The sequence below is a fragment of the Cupressus sempervirens genome, chromosome 7 (assembly GCF_028749045.1).
Source record: "Cupressus sempervirens isolate cs-2001-9-10 chromosome 7, ASM2874904v1, whole genome shotgun sequence".
In the NCBI taxonomy this organism is placed as follows: domain Eukaryota; kingdom Viridiplantae; phylum Streptophyta; class Pinopsida; order Cupressales; family Cupressaceae; genus Cupressus; species Cupressus sempervirens.
In genome coordinates this window covers 203,999,413-204,025,342 of record NC_143124.1, presented here as the reverse complement: position 1 = coordinate 204,025,342, position 25,930 = coordinate 203,999,413, and positions in this window count along the sequence as shown.

The window sequence follows — 25,930 nt, the reverse complement described above, 5'->3', positions numbered from 1 at the left end:
AAAATGAAATAATAAAAAGAAGTTGTAGATCATAGCTGGAACATAAAATCTTTAACTTTGTCTTTTTCTCTAACTGCTCCCTATTGTTAAATCTTTGATTTCTATGATTGCTTCCCTAGACAATAACTTCTCCCTTGGTGGGCCATTCACATGTCTTGATTATTGCTATTTCATTAAAAAACTTCTATCAGCTGGCATTAGTGATTACTTTCCCTTTTTTTGTAAACCTATTCATTTCAGTTTCAATCTTGAATAGGGTATCAATTAGTTCATTGAAACCGTACTCATTAATGTCACCTTGGAAAATAAATGCCACCTATGGAAAGTCTACAATATCGTCAAAGGAACTAGACCATTTATTTAAATCCTTCACCTTACTATTAGAATCAAGAATAGAAAGAATTAAAAAATGAAAACCACTTGTTAATACTTTCATTTTATTTTGTATTGCTGCCAATTTCCCTGCGAAGAATTGCAACAAATCTTTCACTTTATCCATGCCTTCTTTTATCACAATAACTTTATCTAGAAGATCTGGTTTTTTAGCTAACAATGGTATCAATCTATCAAAGAACTTCATATATGGTCCCCATTGTTAGAAGATTGGCTCACAACATCTAATTGAATCCTTGCATACCTGTTCTGCAGATTGTAGATTAATTAATGCAATGTAAGAATCTTGAGATATTCTCTTCAATGTGCTTATTTTATGTCTTAATACACTCATCATAACACTTTTCTTATTTTCACTATTAGATTGAAAGGCTTCTATCTCCAAATTGACCATAGGCTTTGGCACTATTACCCCTATAGGTATCTCCTCTGTTTGGGCCTCTGCTTTTACAGTGTGCCTTTTCCATTCCACTTTCCTAGGTGCATGTTTTTCCTCTAATGTAGCCTTGAGTTTCTCTTTGAGGGATGTTATTTTTGCTTCTAAACTTTGAATTTTCCCCTCCAACTCTTCTATTCTCTATTTTTGTACATAGCTCATCTTAAGAACTTCTTCATACAATTTATTGATATCAAGACATTTATTATGCACAACAGCTAGCCTATCCTCAATTTCATCTACCTTTACCTCATTCATGAGTGCAAAGTGTTTGACTAGGCTAGAGATTTCCTTCCCAATAGTGTTTTCAATGTCCACACAATCATGTTGCCCTATGTAGTTTCCTATATATCCATCATTCTGGGCTTTTCTTTGTCAGGGTCAACACTCCACACTACTAGGGTTTTTGTATCTACATTAAAACCTGATCCCCTCTTCATTCCCTCACTACTACTAGCTTCATAATTAATGGCCTTATCCTATCTTCTCATTTGATCAAGGACAAAAACTTTCTTAATATCGCAGTTGGGTATCAAAATCATACCACTTCTATGTACTAACTCCCTGGCTTCTGTAGGGGTCATTGTCTCACTTTCTAGGTCATAGGCAAGCAATTTATCAACAAATTCCTTATTTTTCTCAAGATCTTCCCCTAGCATAAGGATCAATGTGATCTCATTCTATTTTATTTTGTAAAGAAAGCTTTTAAACTCTTATGATTTGATGAAATCATCATTCTCCATAAACTTTTTAGATTAGATGAGCCTATAATCCAATCTTAATGCTGCAATTTGAAGATCAGTAGAGGCTTTTCATACTTCTGTAACCCTTTGAGTTAAAGAATTTTTCCTAATATTAGAAAAATATTCATCATTCCAAGGCATTAATTGTAAGGCTCTGCTTACCACCCTCTCTGGGATGTGCATTATCTTCTACCTTTTATTGCTCTTTGGAACCCCTGTTGAAGTTGATGGTTGTTGTTCCTCCAACTCAACCTCTAACTATACATTTGGCTCAAGGGATTCTATGTTTATAGTGGCTTCCTCTCCCTCTGGGTCACGTGGAATTTGTGACATGATGTAATCAAAATTGTCTACCATTTTTCTTAGGTTGCTAGGGTAGGGAACCTCTATATAAAACCCTTAAAATTAGGTTTTGTCCTTCTCAAGGCCTCCTCTACCTTTTTTATTTCACCATATTTTCTTAGTAGTTCATCAGCCTCCCCTATAGCTACTATGTCAGCAATTAAATCCTCCACAGGGATTGATTTTCTTGGAGGCAATATGTATGTCCTAATGGCCTTGACCTCATTGGTAATATAATTGTCAGGGTCATACATCATGTAAGACCCAGTAGTAAATTTGTATTGGCCTAGGTACTCACTCAACTCCTCATATGAATTTTTTCCTATTTGAAAATATCTCACTTTAAAAGTTCTACAAACAAAAGTAGGCTTGTGTAGAGAAGGATTGATCATTTCTTTGTTCATTAGTAAAAATTTCCAAAAGAATTCAATAATGGCCAATCTAGGAGGTAGATATTTGGGTAAAAGGTGAGGAGGCTGTGGGCATGCATATACTCTCATCAATGTGCACTCCTTGAACAAAAAGATGCTCCCCCAATTATGATATAATTTGGTTTTTTCATCTAAAAGTGATGGTCTAAGCAAGGTCTTCAAAACATTGGGTGCCCTAAATAAAGTGTGATCTAATTGCCTCATAATAACAGAGCTAAACAAATTAAAGAATACAAGTGCATTTGAACAATGGAAATTCTTATCCTAGATGTGAGTCTAAAGTTTCATAGGTAACTGACCAAATTCATCTCAAGTTTGATACATGAAGTCCTGGTTGATATAACCAATGTTGTAATATAGGATAAGGTGCATCAGTAGTGAGGAATGGTGGAACTTGAAATCTTTCATTTCTCTATTCTTTGCATTAACAAGATAATTGTGCATGTTGTCTATGATAAAGGCCACATAGTCATACTCTTTATGGTGGAAGGGGTCTTGTATATCACAAGCCATCAGGAACAAGGAACCATAGACACAATCCTTTGAACTATCACTTCCCAACACTTTGTGTAGCCCATATACTATATTTTTGAAATAATTCTTGAATCTACTCAAGGGCAAAAATTCCCCCACCTTCTTTGGAATCAACCCTACCTTTTTTACATTATAGGGAATGTGGGGAAGCATGACATTGTTCAAAAAATACGTCTTATTTCTCCCAAATTTACCTTGTAAATCTTCAAGATCAACAGGTACATCCATCTACCCTTCCAATCCAAAAGCTTCTATGAAAGAAGTTTTATCTAGTGTGCACAAAAAACTCCCATTATGCCTTTGAAATTTCTTGGTGACTAGATTGTAGGAATTTATCAGTGCTTTTAGTAGGTCAACATCAACAAAAAGTTTTGGAAATATCAATTCTACCATATTCCTATTCTATGGGTTATAGACTAGTATGTTTTTAGTTTTGTTCTTATAGAAATATAGAAATAGATTGAAGCCATCAATGCTAGGGCATTGTCGATCCCTAACCATGAAATAATGGTCTTTGAAGATGTGGTCATTTGCTGAAATAGAATTTGATGACCTTGGAAGAAGTTTCAACCAATCCTCTACATGCATATTTGATTTTCTAACCCTCAATTTATTCTCAGTCTTTGCAGCACCCTTCTTCCTTTTGCCTTCAAGTGTGACTTCTATGACATCATCACCTTCATCTTCAACCTCTACCTCTTCTACAGACACCTCCTCAATCTCCTTGTCAGCCATCTTCTCTACAATTATATTTTAAACTTTGGTATAGAAATCTCAATGCTATGGGTACTTGGAGAAATTTTTAGAGCATGAACAAAAATTCTCAGAATGGCAATATTTTGAACATTCAATCAAATATTTATGTTTTAATCATACAGTCTACCAGCTTTTTAATTAATTCTATATGCTTAAGGGTTTAATACCACCCAACCATGAAATTCAATCCTGATGTCCTTTTGAATGTTTTATTTTACTTGGCCATGGTGAATTTGTCCTTTTTCTAAATTGGCATGACACTTTACTAGCTTTCTTTTCAAATTTTGGTCTTCTACTCTTACACTGAGTCAAGATCTTTAATCTTTGTAACCCCCAAAACACCCTTGGCAAGCCTTTACATTCTCTTGGTGAGGTTTTAGAAAATCCCAAGAGTAGAAGCATTAGGGCTTCACAAACACTGCATTGAAATTCCCTTTATGCTCTTATGCAACCCTTTACACCATGGATTCTCAAGCCTTGTCAATTAATACCTCTGATCTTATGCTTCAAACCTTGATCATATGAGTGTAAATCCTTTGTTATAACCTTATCTTTATGCTTTATGCTCACACACACATGTTAGCAAAAACCTTAAAAAAATTCTTTACATTGGTCCACTCACTTCATTACCTAGGACATCGTAACTCTTTATACATCCATCTTCTGGTCATACACTTAAGGCTTTACCCATGGCATCGTAATGCCTCTTACCTTCTCTTTATTTCTCCTTTACACTTGCACAATTTACCTTAACCTTGTAACATCAAAAACCTTTTGCAAATGGCATCTCTCTTTTACATTTCTTCTTTCTCGTAGAAGCGTAAAGCTTTGTCTTCATTCCTTCATCTATGCGTTTACACTTATATGCTCAAGCTTATCTCATAACTATGGAGAAAGGGATGAAATAGATCTTCATTCAGACACTTAGCTTGCAAGCATAAAGGTGTAATGATAAAATTTCACCTTTCACTTATCAATGACTCAAATTAAATCTTAGAAAAATAGAAAATAACATCACTATTGATTTTAAGCACATGCAAAATTAAGAACTTAAGTCATCTACCACCTAGGTTGGGCTCATCTGATATTTGTGATGTGTCAGCATTTGATTCACTTGCACAAGGCCCATTTGATAACTCAACAGGTCCCACTTAACATGACCACTATTATAATATGGCTTTATGGTTGTCTGAGAGCCCAAAGAACATATGCACATAAACACAACTGAACCTCACTTTCACTCTTATGAATTCCTTTTACCTGTAGAACTGTAAAACACTTGATGCAATCTTACAGACCATCCTTTATGCCATGCCAGGGTACTACACTTTTACGCCATTCATTAGAATGTAGGTGCATAGATCAAAACCCAATACCTTTTTGCCCCTCTGCTCAACAGTTTACTTGTGACCCCATAAAGCAATCTAACACATCTTCTTTAAAACCTTTTATGATCACATGGTTAACATTTTAATGTATGACTAGGAATACCTCTTCAAGCTTCTTTCACTCACTCACTCAACTATTCACCATAAAGCTGTAATACCACTTTCAAAGCACAAAAAGCCTTTACAATTCTTCACTCAAGGACCAAACGTATGATCGAAGAGCCTCAAAATGAATTGTTCCACTACTACAAAAGGAAAAAATGTATCCCAGTAAAATATGAAGTCTTTTACGCTACATTATAAAATGTGACAATGGAAACATGAGCAAGAAGGTATTTTATTCTTACATGAAACCATACACCGTAAGACTGTAAAGGGAAAAATTTAATCGCTTTACAAACCCTTTCAAAAATTTGAAAAGAAACTTAGGGTTTTTTCATACATAGGGTATTTTAATGGTTGTGTTGAGAGATAAACTTTGAGAATTTAATAGAATTCAACAATACATGTATTAGGGCATGACTAGGGTAACCTAAAAATTTGAAAAATATGATTTAATGGAATCCTAATATAAAAAATACAATGACCTAAATGATTTTTCTCCAAAATTTAAGACTTTCTCTATACTATGAAAAATTAGACCAACATAAGGGTAGTCAGTTAAGACTTACAATTAATCACTTATGATGACCTATCCTATTAGGAGCAATAAGGACTAATAGGTCCATCTTGTCAAAGGATTTGCAAAACATACAATGAAGTATACACTTAGTAAAGAGATTTGCAAAACACTGTTAATTCTACCTTGTGAAAGAATTTAACTATTCCACCTATTAGGATGAACTAGTGGCTGATCTCTAATCTTGAACTTTGATTTATTGGTTGAGATTCCTTGTAAGTGTAATAACCACCTTGCTATGATAGATACATATTTGTTGCTCCTTATACTTCTTGTAGCCTTCTTAGTTCAAAATTTTTCTCTTTTTATTTCTCACACATATTTGGATGTGATACAATACATTTCATATATACCAATCCAAATTATAATTAATCAAAGTCAACTACAATACAAGTTTCAACAAAATACAAAATGTCAGCTCAACTACTGGCACTTAGGTTTTGAAGACAAACTTGGAGAGGTTTTGATACATGATAACCATTGACAACACTTGGCATAATCATTTTCTTAGTAGATGTAGAAGCTCAATTCATACTAATCACTTCCAAGTAGTCTAAGCTCGGTCAACACTAGGGAATTAATGAATAATGTGAAACATGGCATATAAACTGAATCACTTGGTTGACACTGCATAGCTTGGTCAACACTAACACTACAAGTTCAGTATAAACTAAATCACTTGGTTGATACTTTCTAGATCAATCAACACTAGATTCATATCACTAATACTATCAATTTAGTAGACACTAGAGACCATGCTTGACACTATAAAACTTAGTTAATCCTATGAAGCTTGGTTTGCACTAATATTTATCCACTCAGTAGATACTAATTCTAAAACTTAGTAGCAACTGTAGAACTTAGTAGAGCCTGGATTACTCTATTAAAACTATAAACTACAAGATAAGCTCGATAGTTTCTAACCATTTAACTAAGTGTGAGTTACTAATAAACAAACTTGACCAATTTCCAGCCAGTTTTTGGTTAGGAGGGCCTTATTCAAGTGTCTCATTCAATCATCCAAGTTCTTTAGGACAAAAATCTTTCTCCTAGCTTACCAAACTCATTCTAGATTTCTCTTCAATGCTAGACCATAAAAAATTACATTCGATTTTCTCAAGAATGTATAAATCTAGCTATAATTTTAAAGATGGAGAGGAAATACACTAGGATGCCTTGCAAAGATGCAAAGAGAAGCTCAAATTTCCTGACATTGCTCAAAATTTTACCTTTCCAGCCCACCAACTTTTTCTAGAAGCATTCAACCAGGTCATTCCAATACTTTTTAGGGACTTCCTTTATTGTAAGTAGGAGACCAAGATAAGTGTCTAGGAGAGATGCCTCCTAGCAACCAAAAATACCAATCACCTTTTCTCTCAAATTGGAAATGGTGTTAAAGAAATACACCTTTCTTTTTTGGTAATTTATGCATTGACAAGATACCAATTCATTCTAATTTAGGGTGTATTTCCATTCTTTAGACTCATGGAAAGAGAAGATACCAAACAAGAATGTATCAGTCACAAACTACTTGATAATTTGTTGAGAGCATCGAGAGGTAGGTTTAATACCCTTAATTCTGCCAGAGTTTGTCAAAGAAACTAAATTTTTGCTTAAAACCTCTACCACAATGATAAATAGGTAAGGAGAGAGGGAATCACCATGACACAAACCTTGGGAGGAAGAGAAGTATTTTTCAAGAGCTCCATTAATAATCACTGGAAAAGTAACAAAAGTTACACCATTTGTATAATTTTGGTAACATTCTCATTAAAGCCAAGCTTGGTGAGAATAGCGAAAAGGAATTCCCTCCCAACCTTATGATAAGCTTTGGAAATATCAAGTTTAAGGGCCATACCTAGGTTCTTGCTCCTTTCCATTGAATGAGTTACCTCATGAGTGGTTATTGTTAGTGTAAATTATTATTATTTACAATTTACTTAAGTTTACTTAGTTAAATGCATTATTTATTAGTTTTCTATCTAGGAGTAAGTATACTCTTATGTATTGATTTTTTGATAACACAAGATTTTGTACCTACCTTGTGATACTTATCCTCTTGTCTACATGGAGGATAATATACTTTTCATGGATGTATGCTTAGTTGTCATGCTTATCTCTTAGCTCTTTCTTGCTCATTCTAGAAGCATCCTAGACACCTTTATAAACAAGCTCTCCTAGTATATTTTTGTATAGCAATTTCATTTTTCATTGTTGGAATATATTTTCTCTCACATCTTTGAGATTCTCCAAGCCCTAGTTTTCCTTCTTTAGTTTCTCTTCAGCAGGTTATTTACATGCAGGTGGTCTTGGTGATCTATGAAGTTGGCTTTCACAACTTCTACATGCTATTATAGTGTCTCTACTACTTCTTGGTTTAAATATTTCTAAAGCCATAATTTGAAGATACAAACCCTAGCTTGTTCAAATTTTTTTCTTCAATTGGAAGGAAGTACATTTTTTGGGGCACTTTGGGAAAAAATGGACACTACCAATGTGTTCAGAAGGTCTAGTACAATCAAAATTCATATAAAATTTTCAAATTTTGGACATTGTAGCTTCTAGAAAAATTGTTTTGGCCTCCCAAAGGGCCATATGGACAAAAATTGAAAAAATAAAAATATAAAAAATATTAAAAGGCAGCCGCTCAGGTCCCTGCACCTAGCGGCCACCCTCCCACCACCCTAGCACTACTCCTTTCTGCTAGCACTACTAAAAAGTAGTACTTGCCTACCACCTAGTCACCATTGTGTAGGCTAACATCATTTTTAGTCTGATGACATCATTTTTTGAACTGTACATGTCATTTTTTTGGTCGATCATGTTATCATTCTAGCCAAAATTTTCTACCCCTGCTGACATCATTTTTTGGTAGGATGATGTCATTTTCTAGCTATTGACATTAGCATTCTAGTAGCTAGATTTTTTCAAGTGATGGTTAGGTGATGGTCGTATGGCTATCAAATTTTTGTAGTGACTAAGTTACTTTTCCAAAGAGCATATTTTGGAGCAGCAGTTGGTTTGTTAGCCATAACTTGAACATACAGAGGTCTCTTTTTGATCCAAAAGTAGCATCGAAAAGATGGTTCTGAGATGGAGACAATGATGCTAGTTTTGATTATTTTTAGTTATTTGAGCTCCCATTTTTGGCATTAAAGTAGAAGTGATGACGGGCCACACCACCCGTACCAACTAACAACAAAAAATGCAACAAGATGGAGATAGAGAGATGACAAAAAAAATGCTTCATAAAGCATCCATTAATACTTGAAATCCATTAGAAGAGATTACATTTGAAGAGCTTACAATTCAAGAACTTCTCTTTCTCGAACTTCCACTAGAAGAGCTTCCATTTCTCCAACTTGATTACAAATGATAATAGGCCTTTCTTAAATAGGCACTTCTAACCCAAGACATTACAAACACAACCAATGTGGGATAAAAGGTAAATACAACTACCTTTAAATAAATATTAAATTCCCACCCAAATACAACTAAGCACCCAACAAATATTAAATACATGATTTAAGGATCTTTCCACAAACTTCTAAATTGCCACCTATACACCTTGATTAATGGAATGACAACTATTTTTATTATTTTTCTTTTTACGCCACCTATGCGCCTCGAAAATAGAAATCTCCTTTTCCTTTCTCCACTTTTCCTATTTCCTATTTTTAATTATTTTCCTTCCATTTTTGTCACTTTCTCTCTCCTCCACAATTTTTTTTTTCCCCTTTTTTTTTCTCTCTTTTTTTTTTTCTAATAATTTAATTTTTCCATACAAGATGCTCCTGCATCAGACTCCCCTAGTAGATAGAAAAGTGTGTCCCACACTTTGATGTCAAAAGAAAGATATAGAACCATCTTCATCTTCACCACAAGCTTCTACCTCAATAGGGACAAGAAAAACCAACATGCAAATCTTCCACATTTTTTTTTTTTGCTGATGCATGATGCTCCTACATCCGACTCCCATGGTAGGAAAAATTTTGTGAATATGGATTCACAAAATGAAGTAGCCACTGTTGAAAGTTTTTTTTCTTTTCCTCCAACACATAGCTGGAACAAGTATCCGATGCCGATATATTTCCTTCTTTCTTCTTTTCCAACACCTAGTTGGAACAACTGTTTGCTGCTGAAAATACTCCTTCGTAATGAACTCTATCCAAGTATAACTCTCATCCTCATCCAATCTTGTTGAATTAATCACACTTGTAATAAACCCAGCTACACCATACCAATCTTCCTTTGCATATCACACATGACTAACAAGATCCTCATGCAAACCATCATCAATATCTTTTAAACTCATATCAAAGACAACATCCCATGATTCATAAGAATTTACCTGTTTGACATCTTCATTTTCACTTGCCTCTTTTATGTCGTCAACAATGCACGTAACTACTCCACCTGCTTGATCTCCAACGAAGGCACTATATTCTTCCTCCATTGTTGCAATCTTCAAATCATCTTGCTCTATTTCAGGTTCATAAATCTTGCCATCTTCATGCTCTTCCTCTTCTCTTTCATCTTCTTCAACTTTAGGTTCACAAATGATTTCCTCTTCATCCTCTTGCTCTTCCACTCGATCATCTTTCTTTTCCACATCCATGGAATTATCAACATCTCTTTTTTGGTGACATGCTCTTTGTTTCCGCAACTCAGCTTCTAATTCATTTACTTGCTTCTACAAATCAACTAGCAATGATTGTTATTATCAGTTAATATATTTCCCCTTTCTATTGTGTCTATTCTGGTTGTTGGGTTATGTCCCCATCAAGTGGTATCAGAGTAGGTTTTCCTGAGTGTGTAGACAGAGCGCCGACTGTGAGGTAGTTTGCACCAGGACTGTGTGGTTGTGGGTTCGAGTTAGAAGATGCCTCTATGAAGAGAGTGTGGTGGAAGGGCCAGAGCTATTGATCCTGAGGAGGTTAGAGCCCTCCAGAGATAGGTACAAGCATTGCAAGAGGAGCTTCATAGAGGAGCAAATATTGCTGCAGATGACAATAGTGAGGATGACAATGAAGAGGAAGTAATGGAAGTTGACGGGGAAGTTCTGAATCCTATAGAGGAAAGGCTTTTTAGGGCCATTTCTAGGTTTGGGAAAAGACCTACAATTGAAGTGGGTATATTTTCGGGAAATTTGAAACCAGATGAGTTGATCGATTGGATCAATGAACTGGACGAATACTTTGAGTATGAGGATATAAGGGACCCAGATAGGGTTAAGTTTGCAAAGGCAAAACTAAAAGGCCATGCCAAAATCTGGTGGCAAGAGATTCAACTGGAAAGACTTAGAAGAGGAAAGGAGAAGATCACAAGATGGGATCGCATGGTGGACAAATTGAAGAAGCAGTTCATTCCTGTGGACTACGAGCTTGATCTGTTTAAGAAGATGCATGGGTTAAAGCAAGCAGGAAGATCAGTCCAAGAATATACAGAGGAGTTTTACCGACTCCTGATTAGAGCGAGGCATGCAAAAGAAAATAAGGAGAAGGTTGCTCGTTATATCAGTGGGTTACGACCTAGCATACAGGAGGAATTAAGTCTGGTAAGAATGACCAACGTTGAAGAAGCATACCAGTTTGCCCTACGAGTTGAAGAGAAGCTGAGTAAAAGGTTTGAAGGAAGACAAAGAGGGCGAGGTCAAGGAGGAAGGGGAAGTGGTAGATCATCTGGAGGCCGCAATGAAACTCAAAAGAAAAATGAAGATGAGGGTACTAGCAGGAACCAGAGGAATGAGGGTTTCAACCGCTCCTGTGATCAAGATTTTGGAAATAAAAGAGGAAGAGGTAGAGGACATGGGCAAGGAAGAGGAGGCTTCCGTGGTACCTATTTCCATTGCAATGAAGAAGGTCATCGTGCCTTTGAATGCCCTCAACGACAAGGAAGGATAGATAGGAGAGCTGAGGGCCAAGCTAGGGTTGCTCATGTCGATGAGGATGCACAATCATCACATTCAGAGGATACAGAAAGAGGAGAGACCTTGGTAAATGAAAAAGTCCTACTAAGTGGTGAAAATGAACCAGGACAATGGAGGAGCTTGTTCCGTACCAGATGCAAGTGTGAGGATAAATCTTGTGAAGTGATCATTGATGGTGGTAGCACTGATAACTTGGTATCCGAAGAGATGGTCTCTAAGCTGAAGCTCAAGAGGGAGAAACATCCCCAGCCCTATCGGATTTCTTGGGTAAAAGATGATCATAAGGTCCTGGTAAGTGAACAATGTTTAGTAAAATTCAAAATTGGGAGTTACCATGATGAAGTTCTTTGTGATGTTATTTCGATGGATGTTTGCCATCTATTGTTGGGTAGACCATGGCAGTTTGATAGACATGCAATACATGATGGACATGCAAACACATACTCTCTGACAAAGGATGGAGTTCGCCACAAATTGAAGCCCATGAAAAAGGAAGGTGAAAAGGTATGTAGCAGTGCTAGGATTTGTCTTGTTGATGGAAGGAAGTTTTTAGATGGCATGAAACATCAGCGCATGTGCTATGCTTTGATTCCTAGGAAAGATAAAGAAGGTAGTAGTGAAATACCATTTGAAGTTTCAGATTTACTAGGAGAATTTGGAGATATTATCTCTGATAATGTTCCAGATGGATTGCCACCAGTAAGGAAAATCAGTCATCAAATAGATCTGATTCCAGGAGCTAGTTTTCCTAACAAGGCTGCTCACAGGATGAATCCTACTGAAACAGAGGAGCTAAATAGACAGGTTCAGGAGCTGTTGAGGAAGGGCTTGATTCGAGAGAGCCTGAGTCCATGTGCAGTACCTGCAATACTCGCACCAAAAAAGGATGGAGAGTGGAGGATGTGTACAGATTCCTGAGCTATAAATAGGATAACCATCAAGTACCGATTTCCTTTGCCAAGGATGGATGATCTTATGGACTGCTTGAGTGGAGCTGAGTACTTCACAAAGATAGATCTGAAGAGTGGCTATCATCAGATACGGATTCGAGAAGGAGATGAGTGGAAAATAGCCATCAAGACCAAGGAGGGTCTTTATGAGTGGTTAGTCATGCCCTTTGGATTGACGAACGCCCCAAGCACCTTCATGCGGCTCATGAATGAGGTACTTAAGAAGTTCTTGGGAAAATTTGTTATTGTCTATTTGGATGATATTTTAATTTTTAGCAAGACTTTGGAAGAACATTTACTGCATATTCATAGTGTCCTTGAAAGGCTAAGGGAAGAGAAACTGTTAATTAATCTAAAGAAGTGTGTCTTTGCAAAAAGGGAGTTAGTCTATTTGGGATTTGTTATATCACCTGAAGGTCTCAAAATGGATCCAGAGAAGGTAAAGCCATCTTGGAATGGCCTACTCCAAGGTCTGCTACTGAGGTAAGATCATTTCATGGTCTGGTTAGTTTTTACAGGAAGTTTATTAAGAATTTTAGTGGCATATGTGCACCCCTAACTGATACAATAAGAGGGGATAGAAAAGAGTTCAAATGGACTGCAGCAGCTGCGAGAAGTTTTGAATTGTTGAAGAAGAAGGTGACTGAACAGCCTGTGTTGGCACTTCCAGATTTCAGAAAAGTATTCCAGGTGGACTGTGATGGTAGTGGTAGCACTATTGGGGCTGTATTAAGCCAAGAAGGTAAGCCTATTGCATATTTTAGTGAAAAATTGAATGATGCAAAGAAGAAGTATTCTGTTTATGATCAAGAGTTCTATGTGATAGTTCAGGCCTTAAAGAAATGGAGGCATTATTTGTTGCCAAAGGAATTTGTTTTGTATACTGATCATCAGGCATTACAGTACCTAAATAGCCAAGGTAAATTGAATCAGAGGCATATGAAGTGGGTAGAATTCTTGCAGAGTTATACATTTGTGTTAAAGCATAGAAGTGGAAAATCTAACAGGGTTGCAGATGTATTAAGTAGGAGACAGTTGTTGCTTACAACAATGCAGGTTGAAGTAGTTGGATTTGATGAACTCAAGAATTTGTACCCCGAGGATCCTGATTTTGCTGAAGCATGGAAATCTTGTAAAGAACCTGTTGCTGTAGATAGAACCAAGTGGTTAGACTATTTGATTCAGGATGGCATGTTGTTCAAAGGTAGTCAATTGTGCATTCCAAGGAGTTCCATGAGGGAAAATCTGATTAAGGAGAAACACAGTGGAGGGATGGCAGGACATTTTGGTCGGGATAAGACCCTTGCCATTCTTAGAGAACATTATTTTTGGCCTCAAATTACACAGGATGTGAAGAATTTTGTACAGAGTTTCCAGGTTTGTCAAGTTGCCAAGGGGTTTAGTTAAAATACTGGCCTATATCAGCCATTGCCTGTTCCATCGAGGCCATGGGAGGACATAAGTATGGATTTTGTTCTTGGATTTCCAAGGACACAAAGGGGTAATGACTCAGTATTCGTGGTGGTTGATAGGTTCTCCAAAATGGCACATTTCATTCCATGCCATAAAACTCATGATGCTGTCCATATTGCAGGCTTGTTTTTCAAAGAGGTGGTAAGACTACATGGTCTTCCAAGGAGTATAGTTTCTGACCGAGATACTAAATTTGTGGGGTATTTCTGGAGGACATTGTGGAAGAAGTTGAGAACAGACTTGAAATTCAGTTCCACGCATCACCCACAGACTGATGGCCAAACAGAAGTGGTAAATAGAAGTCTGGGCAATTTGCTGAGATGTTTAGTTAGAGATAAGCCTAAGGGATGGGATTTGATTCTACCACAGGCAGAGTTTGCTTATAATAACTCTGTAAATAGGAGTACTGGAAAATCACCATTTCAAATTGTATATGGAAATAGCCCAAGGACTACACCAGAATTGAGGAAGATAGAACAAGGGGAGAGAACAAGTGCTGAAGCTGAGGATTTTGCTGAACACATCAAACATCTACATGAGGAGTTCCAAGCACACATTATCAAGATGAATCAAGAGTATAAAGCTAGGGCTGATCAAAGGAGAAGACATAAGGAATTCCAAGTAGGGGATCTTGTCATGGTGCACTTACGAAAAGAAAGATTTCCAGTTGGTACTTACAACAAGCTGAAAATGAAGAAATTTGGTCCTTGCAAAATTTTGAAGAAACATAACTCAGGAAATGCATATGAGGTTGAGCTGCCAGATGGTATTCACATTTCTCCCATTTTCAACATTGCAGATTTGACAGAGTATCATGATGATGGTACTGATGAGGAGCTGGTTTTAGAGCCATGTCCAATTCCTGCTTCTAAGAAGGAGGAGATAGAAGACATTCTAGATCATCGTGTGGGTAGGAGTACCAGAAATAGGTAGTATGAAGAGTATTTGGTCAAATGGAAAGGACGACCGATCGAAGACTCAACTTGGATTTCAGCAGCTGAGGTTTCCCATTTGGGATTTCCTCTACCATCCATAAAGTGACAGGGTCACTTTTCAATCTACCCTGGGTGTCTGATGCAGGAGCATCCAGAGGTATAAGGGCAATCCTGTGTCACCCAAAAAATGTACTTAGACTTAGTTTCTATTTTATGTCTTTGCATTTTTGGATACCCATTTGGCTCAAATAAAGGTTCCAACTCTCATAGTTCAACTATCAGTGCATTTAAAAATCCCGAAAAAATAGGAGCATGCAATTTGACCATCATTTTGGTGACCTAGAAGGTGTGACTTGGCCAGATGAATGTAATCGAGATTTAGAGCATTCCATAAAAAGAATCAGGTCAAAAGGCCCCACGATTTGAAAGTTATTACAGTTTTTCAAGTTTTGGAGACCCCCTAAGAATGCTTCAAAGTCAGGTTTGGGGCATTAAATGACCTCGAAAAGGGTCAAAAAATGGGGGATGAGCGAAGCTTGTCCATAGGGCTATAGAGCACTTCAAGAGCTTTCCGAAAATGTAAACGGTTCGTCAATCAAAGTTACGGTTCAAAAGTTATGCCTCCCAGAAGTTTGGCTACCGTTTCTGGATTCTTCTAGAATTGCACCGACTTCTAACGCAGCTTCTGGAACCTTCTATTTTGTCGGTGGATGCCTACTAGCACTTTCTAGAATGTACTCCTAGTCCTTAACCCTCTGGGGTCTATTTAAGGAGATTTCTGGCATTGTAAAAGGCAGTTCAGATTGGAGCTTGAGAGGAGGTGCTAAAAGGAGAAATATTCTCCAGATTTATGCTATTGTAAGCCCGCAGGGCATGTTTTGAGTTTATTTTCTCTGCACTATTTGTACCAGCTTATTTTCTCAGTTAATATATTTCCCCTTTCTATTTTGTCTATTCTAGTTGTTGGGTTGTGTCCCCAGCATCATGCATCAAGAAGCTTCACTTTCCTCCCTCTTTTTGATTATTTTTAGTCTATTTGAGCTCCCATTTTTGGCATTAAAGTAGAAGCTTCACTTTCCTCCCTCTTTTCATCTAGAATCCAGGTTCTTTTCTCAATTTTTGTGCTTTCTATTGTTGTTTCTTTGGTATTTGAGGGATATCTTTATACATTGTGGGGGGGAGCATTTTCTTTTCTATAATTTACTTCTAATTAGACCCTTCTACTTCTATCTTCTTCTCTCAATGTCAAATCCTTTTTGTGACTTGGCTAATGCCTCACAACTATCACACTTAGAAAGCACAAATGACTAGGCTTCTCATGTCATGAGGCTTATGGTCATGTTTGGATGAGAACCGACCTATTTTGTAGCACCCTTTTGAGGTTGTGTAGCACATAAACAAAATGGATGAAGTCATGAGATTAATTGCACTAAACATCTCAGATAGTCTTTTCTCTTGGATGGTTTGACCACTCCTCCAGCTATTTGGACCAAGTTTCACAACTTGTTTGGCATAGTCTCTTTTTTCACTTGGATGGTTTGAACACTCCAAAGTTGGTCACCTCACTTGCTTCTTGTGCTACCTCATAGATTGCTATTGGGAACTCATCACATCTTTCCATTATGGGTTCTAGTTCTGTTGCACTAGTTGGGGGTTCTCTATAAGATGTTATTTTTCTCCTTGACATTTTGATGAACTTGTTGTCCATTTATTATATTTTCCACTCTATCTCTAGTGAGACAATTGAGTTCTCACCATATGATGTGGTTATTTAGGAATTACATGATTATGAGATGATTGTGGCTATTGGGAGTGTTGATTCTACATCTTGTCTCTACAAATTTGGTGGATTTGAGTCTTCTAATGACACAAGTTCTTGTATTTTTTCACATGTAGATTCAGTAAGCAAACTTTGGCATGAGCATTTTGACCATGTCAATTATAGATATCTTCAGCAGATGAGCACATAGGTACTTATTCTTGGGCTTCCCTAGATTTCCTATATGGATGGTGTTTTTTAGGGTTGTGCACTTAGCAAGCAACATAGGGATTCTTTTCCACATGGACAAGCCACTCGTACTTTGGCACCCTTGGATTTGATTCATAGTGACCTCATGTCATTTCTCAATCCTTCTTTTTTGGTGCCAGATATGTGCTTACTTTCATTGATGACTTCTCCAAACATACATGGGTGTACTTTTTGAAGTACATGTCTAATGTCTTTGATTCATCATTTATAGAGAAGTATTTTGGTCTTTCTATTTGGTGGATACACACATATAATGGGGGGAGTACATGAACCAAGCTTTCAAGGATTGTTGCTTTGACTCTTGTCTTCAACATACTTTTTTAGTGCCCTACACCCCTTAGAAAAATGGTGTGGTAAAGTGAAAGAACAAAACACTTTGGGAGATGGTCAATTGTATGATTTAGTCTAGGTCCATGGATTCATGTTTTTGGGTAGAGATAGTCAATTGTGCCAACTATATTTAGAATCAAATGCCTCACAAGGTAGTTTGACATATGACTCTTGAGGAGGCTTGGTCTCATGTTAAGCCTTTTATATCTTCATTACGAGTTTTTGGTAGTGTAGCGTGGGCATTTGTAATTGATTCTTAGAGGAAAGAAATGGAGTAGAAGAGCTGATCCCTTATTTTTGTTGCTACTATGAGGATATTAAGGATTAAAAGTTGTTTGATCCTGATTAAAGAGAGGTCCTATTTCAATGGGATGTCTAGTTTGATGAGAGCCTTCCTATAATACATACCCGACCTCTAGTGCCTATTTCACCTACCACTCCTCCCTCATCTCTTCTAGTCTCTTTTTTAGATGATGAGGATGATAATCTTGGTGATCCCAATTTACCTCCATCACAGGATACTCCATAGATGCCTAAATCAGCTCAGGCTATAGTAGAGGTTGGAGGATCTCTAGTTGGTGACCCTTCCACTTCCTATCACACTCATTCACATACTGTAGGTTTGAGTCTTCTCAATCATGCTATTTGTGATGATCCTTAGACATTTGTGTAGCAATAGGAAATTCAGAGTGGGACCGTGCCATGGAGGAGTATTCTTCTTTGATGAAGAGTCATACTTGAGATCTTTGTTCTCTTCCTAAGCGAAGAAAGATAGTGTGATGAAAATGGATATATCATACTAAGTTTTTTGCTGATGGTTCAATTGATAACCAAAAGGTTTGTCTTGTTGCAAAGGGTGTCTTGCTAGTTGAGGGTATTGACAATACCGAGACATGTGCCCCTATCATAAGGATGAATTCTATTTTCCTTGTTTTATCCCTTATAGCTTCATAGGGATGGCCATTTTTTAGATGGATGTGAAGAGTGCCTTTCTACATGGTGATCTCACTGAGGAAATTTACATGGAGCAGGTTCTAGGATTTGTGTAGGATTCATCCTTGGTTTATACACTTTGACACTCATTGTATGGTCTCAAATAAACACCTTAGGCTTGGTATAAGAAGATGGATTCCTTTTTTCTTTCTACAAGCTTCACTGAGTTCCATTCCAATCCTATAGTGTACATTCAACATCTTGGAGTAGAGATTTTTATCCTTGTCCTATATGTTGATGATCTTATTCTCATGAGTAGCTCATCCTCTATGCTTCAAGATTTTAAGTGTGCATTGATGAACTAGTTTGAGATGACTAATCTTGTTTTGCTACACTATTTACTTGGTCTCCAGATTGTTCAGCCTTCTACTAGGATTTTTCTTTATCAGCAAAAGTATGCTCTTGACATGCTTCATCACTTTGACATGCTTGATTACAAGTTGACTCTAACACCTTTTTAGTTGGGTATCACCTTGTCTACCTCCTACTCTTCACCTTTAGTGGATGCCACTTTGTACCAGTAGTTGGTTGGCAGCTTTTTGTACCTGACACACACTCATCTTGATCTCTCCTTTGTAGTTGGCCTCATCTCTCAATTTTCTCAATATCCTCATGAGAGTCATTGGCAAGCTGCCAAGCACATTTTGAGATACATTTAGGGCACACTTATGTATGAAATTCATTACACATCAAGGACTCCTCACATTTTTGGCTACATTGACTTAAATTGGGCTAGTGATGTCGATGATGGAAAGTCTACTTCTAGATTTTTCTTTGTCTTGGCTCTAGTCCTATCACCTGGTCATGCAAGAAGCAACATGCTCACACACTTTCATCTACATAGGCTTAGTATAGGGTAGTAATGTTTGCTAGTTAGGAGATTTTATGGCTTTGACAATTGATGACTAAGTTTGGTTTTTATCCTAATCATCCCACTATTCTATGGTTCAATAATCAAAGTGATATTCACATCTCCCACAACTTAGTGGAGCATCAACACTCTAAACACATTGAGTTGCATATGCACTTCATCTATCAACTGATCTAGGACAATGTTATCTCTCTCAAGTACATTCTCACTAACATGTAGGTTGTTGACATCTTCACCAAACCTTTTGCATCGCCACGCTATCTTCAATTGTGGTCTATTCTTGGGGTTATGGAAGTTTTCCTTGAAGGGTCTTGATAAGGCCTTCCTTCCTTCATATTTTTTTAGCATGTTTTTACTTACCTCTTTTTGGGGGATGGTTTTTCGCATGTGGTTCTCCGTCTTTCCCCATTTTCAAAGGTTGTATTTCTTTGCATTTGTACATGGGTCCCTTTCTTGGCCTAGTTGTTAGGACCCATTATGAATTTCATCATAGGTTTTGTGAGCTTAAGTGCATCCCCTAAGTTTCACTTAAGGTGGGGTGTTAGTTTAAATTTTTATTATTTACACTTTACTTAAGTTTACTTAGTTAAATGCATTATTTATTAGTCAGTTATCTAGGAGTAATCATACTGTTATGCGTTGATTTGTTGACAACACAAGAGTTTGCACCTACCTTGTCATACTTATCCTCTTGTCTAAATGGAGGATAATCTACTTTTCATGGACATATGCTTAGTTTCCATGCTTATCTCCTAGTTCTTTCTTTCTCATTCTAGAAGCATCCTAGAGGCCTTTATAAATAGGCTCTCCTAGTATATTTTTGTACAAAAATTTCATTTTTCATTGTTGGAATATATTTTCTTTCACATCATTGAGATTCTCCAAGATGTAGCTTTCCTTCTTTGGTTTCTCTTCAGGAAGTCATTTGCATGCAGGTGGTCTTGGCGATCTGTGAAGTTGATTTTTATTGTCTTATATAGTTATTTCCATGTCAAGAATTTACCTCCCTAGCATAAAATTATTCTAGTAGGGGCCACTGAACTTATCAAGAAGGGGCTTGATATGATTTACCATAGCCTTAGCAAGAACCTTATAAATTGTGTTAGAAAGGCTAATGGGTTTGAAACCTTCTAGGGTCCTCAATCTTAGGGATAATAATAATGAAGTTCTAATTGATTTCTTTGAGTAGTTGACCCATTTTGATAAAATCATGAGCAACATGGATGACATCATAATTGATAGTGTCCTCAAATTCCTAGAAGAAAGTTGGAGGAAAACCATCAGGACTAGTGGATTTTTATTGATTCATGTTGAACGTAGCCTTTCCAACTTCATTCTCTTTGACCTTAGCCATTATGTCCTCATTCATTTGCTCATTGATTACAAGCTAAAATGACATGCGGATATCACTTTGCAAATTATTGTTAACCTAGGAAGCAAGGGGGTTATTCATTTCTTGGAAATAGGAATTGGCTTTGCCTTCTATATGTTCCACTTCAATACATCCAACAATATGTTAATGGTGTTTTTCTTTTTTCTTCTTGAGGCTGATCTATGGAAGAAGGTTGTGTTTATATCACCCTCCTCCAACCATTGAACCCTAGATCTCTATTTCCAAAACAATTCCTCCCAATTCAGGAGGGTCTTCCATTTGTCATGACATACCCTCTCCTCCTACTATTGTTGAACCTATGCATTACTTTTTGCAAGATGATTTTGGAGAAATGCTAGCTTCTTTTCAATAGCCTTCTTTTCTTTGGAACTTGACTTGAGACCTTCCTCTTATATTTATCGAATTCAATGAAATACCAATTCCTATTGTAGTTGACAAGAAGGTAGACATATTTGGTTGAGAATCCTCTTTCCTTACCATATTAAAATATAAATCCACCAAGAAATCCATATGATTGACTAACTATTAGTCTAAGATACAAAATTTAGTGTTAATACTCTAAGGCCTTCTATTCTTTTCTTTCCTATAAATTGTTGAAAATAGATTGATACATGTATGATAATATTTTTCAATCATTATTTTGTCACTGATGTCAAACCTGCTACTTGCTACTAAGACAACTGCTTAGTTTATTTGATTGCTATCATTTTTTTGATTCATGAGAAGCTTTTGATAAAATGAGATAACAATAGTACCTAAAGAAAAGGTTGAGTTATGGTATGTAAAAGTAGTATAAATATCAGTTAAGATAGTGATAATATAGTGAATTGATTATCTACTTAAGGTTGCAAAGGATGGATACACTAATTAATTCTATAAGAATACCTAAGAAGGATTAAGTCAGCCAAGCTTGACTGAGTAGATAGTAGGTGCTATGAGAAGTTAGTGCAAGCTGAGTAGATAATCAGTTGGAGCCAAGAAAAGTCAAAGTTTAGTGTATGTTGAGTGATATAGTGTAAGTTGAGTAAAGTTTAGTTGATGTTGAGCACCAATATACTATATTGTTAGTCGAGTGGAAAAATAATATGGAAGTTGAGTGACAACATATTGATGATGAGCGCTAGTATTCATGTTAAATTGTGGATTTGATGAATCTAAGCTTATTATTTTATTTTCTTGAATTTTGTGAAGTATGGAGAAGATAACTATAATTAGTTGGTGGCAGAGAATTCATGGTAAACCATTTTGAGGTAAATTAAAAAATGACTGAAGGAGAAGTTTCAAGAAGGGACTAAAATGAGAAGATGGGTAGATTCATTGAATCCTACCTAATCCTATCTAACTAAAAAATGGACGATAGAGGATGAATAGGAAAATATCTTAATTTTCTATTTATAGAGATGGTTGGTTAGAAGTAATGGTTTTCATGTGCAAGAACCTAAGAAAGACAAGGAGTCTAGGGCATTGCTTCATTCAAAGATTGAACATAAGAGATTTCTATTTGAAAGCAAGGCAATAAGGCTTAAGGGTATGGATGCTTAAATGGTGAAAAAGCTATGAAAGCTAAAGTGTGTGAAAACCAAGAAGGATGGAGGACTAAAATAAAGATCTATAATCTGGAAGTGAGTTGTAAGTTGTTATCAAATCAAGCCTTACTATTACTTTCTAATCATTGTACTAGTCTAGGGTAAATCCTTTGGATTAAAATTGACCTAGCAGTCATTCATAAATCCTTTAACTGGGTGACATTCCAAGTGAATGATCTAAAGTCTTCTAACAAGGCTCACTCCTAAAAAGGTGATTGAAATCCTCTAACCAAGGTCAAATTTATTAGTGTCAAATCATTGTGTCAAATGTGTTATTAAATATATAATGTTTCATGCTTACATTTCCACAAAGTTGATTTGACAAAAACCTACAAGTTTAAGTAATTGTATGATCTAATGAATGCATGCATGATGAATATAGTTTATGGATATGGGTTCACTAAGCTATGAAAATTTTTATTTTTACATCTAAACCATGGATAATTGATTTTACCCCCCCCCCCCCCCCCCCCCCCCCCCCGCCCCCTCTCAATTATTGTAAATAATTCTAGCAATTGGTATCAGAGTCATTTACTTAAGAGGACTATTTTGATGATACTAGAAAAAAAAGATCAAGATGTCCAAAAAAGAGGTACCCCAGCTTAACATGGATAAATTTTCTAATGAAAAATTTGGATAAAGGTACACATAGGAGGTCTTGGAGATCATGCATAATCTACCATCATCACTAAGCATGTCAATTCTACTAGAGACCTAACTATTAAAGATCTAAAAAAGAAGAAAGAAAAAAACTAGGCAATATTGGACAATGCTTCTTCCTTAAGTTATGTCAAGTTCAATGACATAAAGGGTTATGATAGTGAAAAGAATATATGGAATTCTCTTCACACCATCTATGGAGGTGAAAAATGTTTTAAGAGTCAAATCTGAAAGTCTTAGAGGTAAGTTTGATAATATGGGAATGTAAGAAGGTCAGAATGTTGCTCTAGGATAAAAGACATTGTTAATACTATAAGAGGATCTACTAGTAATATTTATGATAAGATTATTTTAAGAAATTTTTTGAGAACACTATTTCCCATCTATAGTATTAGAGTTTCTGCAATACAAGAATTGAGATTGTAATATTGCTATCAAGATTTAACTATGTGATTTTGAGTCAAAGTCATTGACTCATGTTTCATGAACTTAGTGATTCAACATGAACCTATCTCTCATGAGAATAAATGGAATAATTAACACTCATTGGATCTATATGATGGTCATAGGGTTGAAGCACCGAGACTTCTCGGGCTACCCTAGCATGAGCACACTTAACTATGGAATTTCCTCCATGGTTAAACCCCAAGCTTGTAACCCCATTCGCAAAACCTTCACCATGTGTTGTGCCTTATGAGTAGTGCTTCAAGTTTTTCTACATGCTCCTCATCTATATCACTATCACAAGAAACACATTTTACCTTTTTATTCTTCTTTCTTCTCATTAGGTTCCTTCAATGACAACTTAGCTTTAAAAGTAGATTCAACATTGTTAGATTTAAAGTTATCAATATTGGATAGCTCAAAAGTAGTGAGCCTACCTACTAGACCTTCAAGAGTCAAATTAGAACCCAAAATACATCTCAATTCTTGATAAGTTGGAGATAATTTCAAAGGTTCTTCAAATGGGGTTGCAAGCTTTGGGTTTAACCATGGAGGAAAATTCATAGTTTAGCATGCTTAGGATGGAGTAGTACTAGGATGGTTGACCTCCTGAGAAGTCCCAGTGGTTCACCCCTGTGAGCATCACCTAGATCCAATGAGTGATAATTATTCCATTTATTCTCATAAGATATGGATTCATGTTGAATCACTACTAATGAAACATTGGTCAATGAATTTGACTCAAAATCACATAGTTAAATCCTAATAGCAATATTACAATTTGACTTGCTATGGATATTATCTCCTACTTATCAAGAATTGAGATGTATACCTAGTTCTAATCTCACTCTTGAAGGTCTTGTAGGTAGGCTCAATACTTTTGAGCTATCCAATTTTGATAACTTCAAATTTGGTAATGTTGAATCTACTTTCAAAGCTAAGTTATCATTGAAGGAACCTAATGAGAAGAAGAAGATTAGAAAGGTAAAATGTGTTTCTAGTAATAGTGATATAGATGAGGAGGATGTAGAACAAATTGAAAAACTACTAATAAGGAGATTTGACAATGGTGAAGGAAAATTCAAAGCTAAGTTACCTATCATGTGTTTTAACTACAATGAGGTTGGTTGTATTGTTTCTAGATGTCTAGAGAAGAAGAACTACAGAGATGGAGACAAGTACAAAAGTAGGAGAGATGAAGACAACAAAGATTACAAAGACAAAGATAAGAAGTCTTGCTACATTGGAGAAGATGAAACCAAAGATGGATATTAAGACCATGATGATGAAGTGGTGTATGTTGCAATGAAGGATGATTTTGATGAGGATGAGGCAACTGCACTATTGTCTTGTGTGAACAAAAATGACAAATGGATCATTGATAGTGGGTGTTCACATCATTTGACTAGAGATAAAAGTAAGTTCATTACCTTGAATTATTATGATGGAAATAGTGTAAGATTTGGTAATGATGCACCATGTCTGATAAAAGGAAAAGGTTCTATCAAACTCACAAATTTTTTTGTCACAATGGTTATTTTGTGACAACTGAATAGTTCAAGTTGCAAGTTTGAGTTTGAAAACAAGATTGATAAGATATATGATACTGATGGAAAACTAATAGTGAAAGGTGATCAAAGTAGAGGTAATCTATTATATCTCGATATAGATAATGCTACTTATCTAGATGTATAATTTGTTGATGTGTCCTTATGGCACAAGAGTTTATGCCATGTTAATTTTGATAAATTGGTTATTATTAGTAACATGAGAAGAGTAAGAGGTTTTTCTAAGTTAAAGAAACCTAACAATATAATTTGCAAACAATGTCAGTTACACAAAATGACAAAGTCTAGTTTTAAGAATAAGACTCATACATGTAAAGGAATTTTGGAGATTATTCATACTGACTTGTGTAGACCAATTAATTTGCAAAGCTACAAAGGTGATAAGTAAATTATTCTATTTGTTAATAATTATTCTAGGATGATAAGAGTTATATTTTAAAAATTTATATCTAATACTTTCCAAATGTTTAATTGGTACTTATCAAAATTTGAGAAGAAAACATGTAAAAGTCTAAAATGTTTGAGATTTGACAAAGGAGGAGAATTTAAATCAAATGAGTTTGAGACATTTTGTAATGATAGAGGAATCAAAAGACAAAAACCTTACCCTAGGACCCCTCCAAAAAATGTAATTACTAAAAGGATAAAAAAATTTATAGTGGATGGTGGTAGGACACTCATGATCAAGAAGAATGTTGCATTGAAATACTATAGAGAAGATGTAACTACAGTTGTCTATAGCTTGAATTGTGTGCATGTCAAAAAAGGTACTCACTCAACACCTTTTGAACTATGGTATGGATACTCACCAAATGTAAAATATTTTAAGGTATTTGGAAGAAAGTGTAATATTCTCAAGGATTTTAGGAATGGTAAATTAGATGCAAAAAGTAAAGAAGGTATATTCCTTGGTTTTTCCACAAGAAGTAAAGCTTGTAAGTATTTAAATACTAACACTAACAAAGTTACAGAAAGTGCAGAAGTACACGAGACTAAACTTATGAAGGAACCAAATGAATACAATTCACTCATATACTTTTATGAAGGTATTCTTGCTAATGATGAAG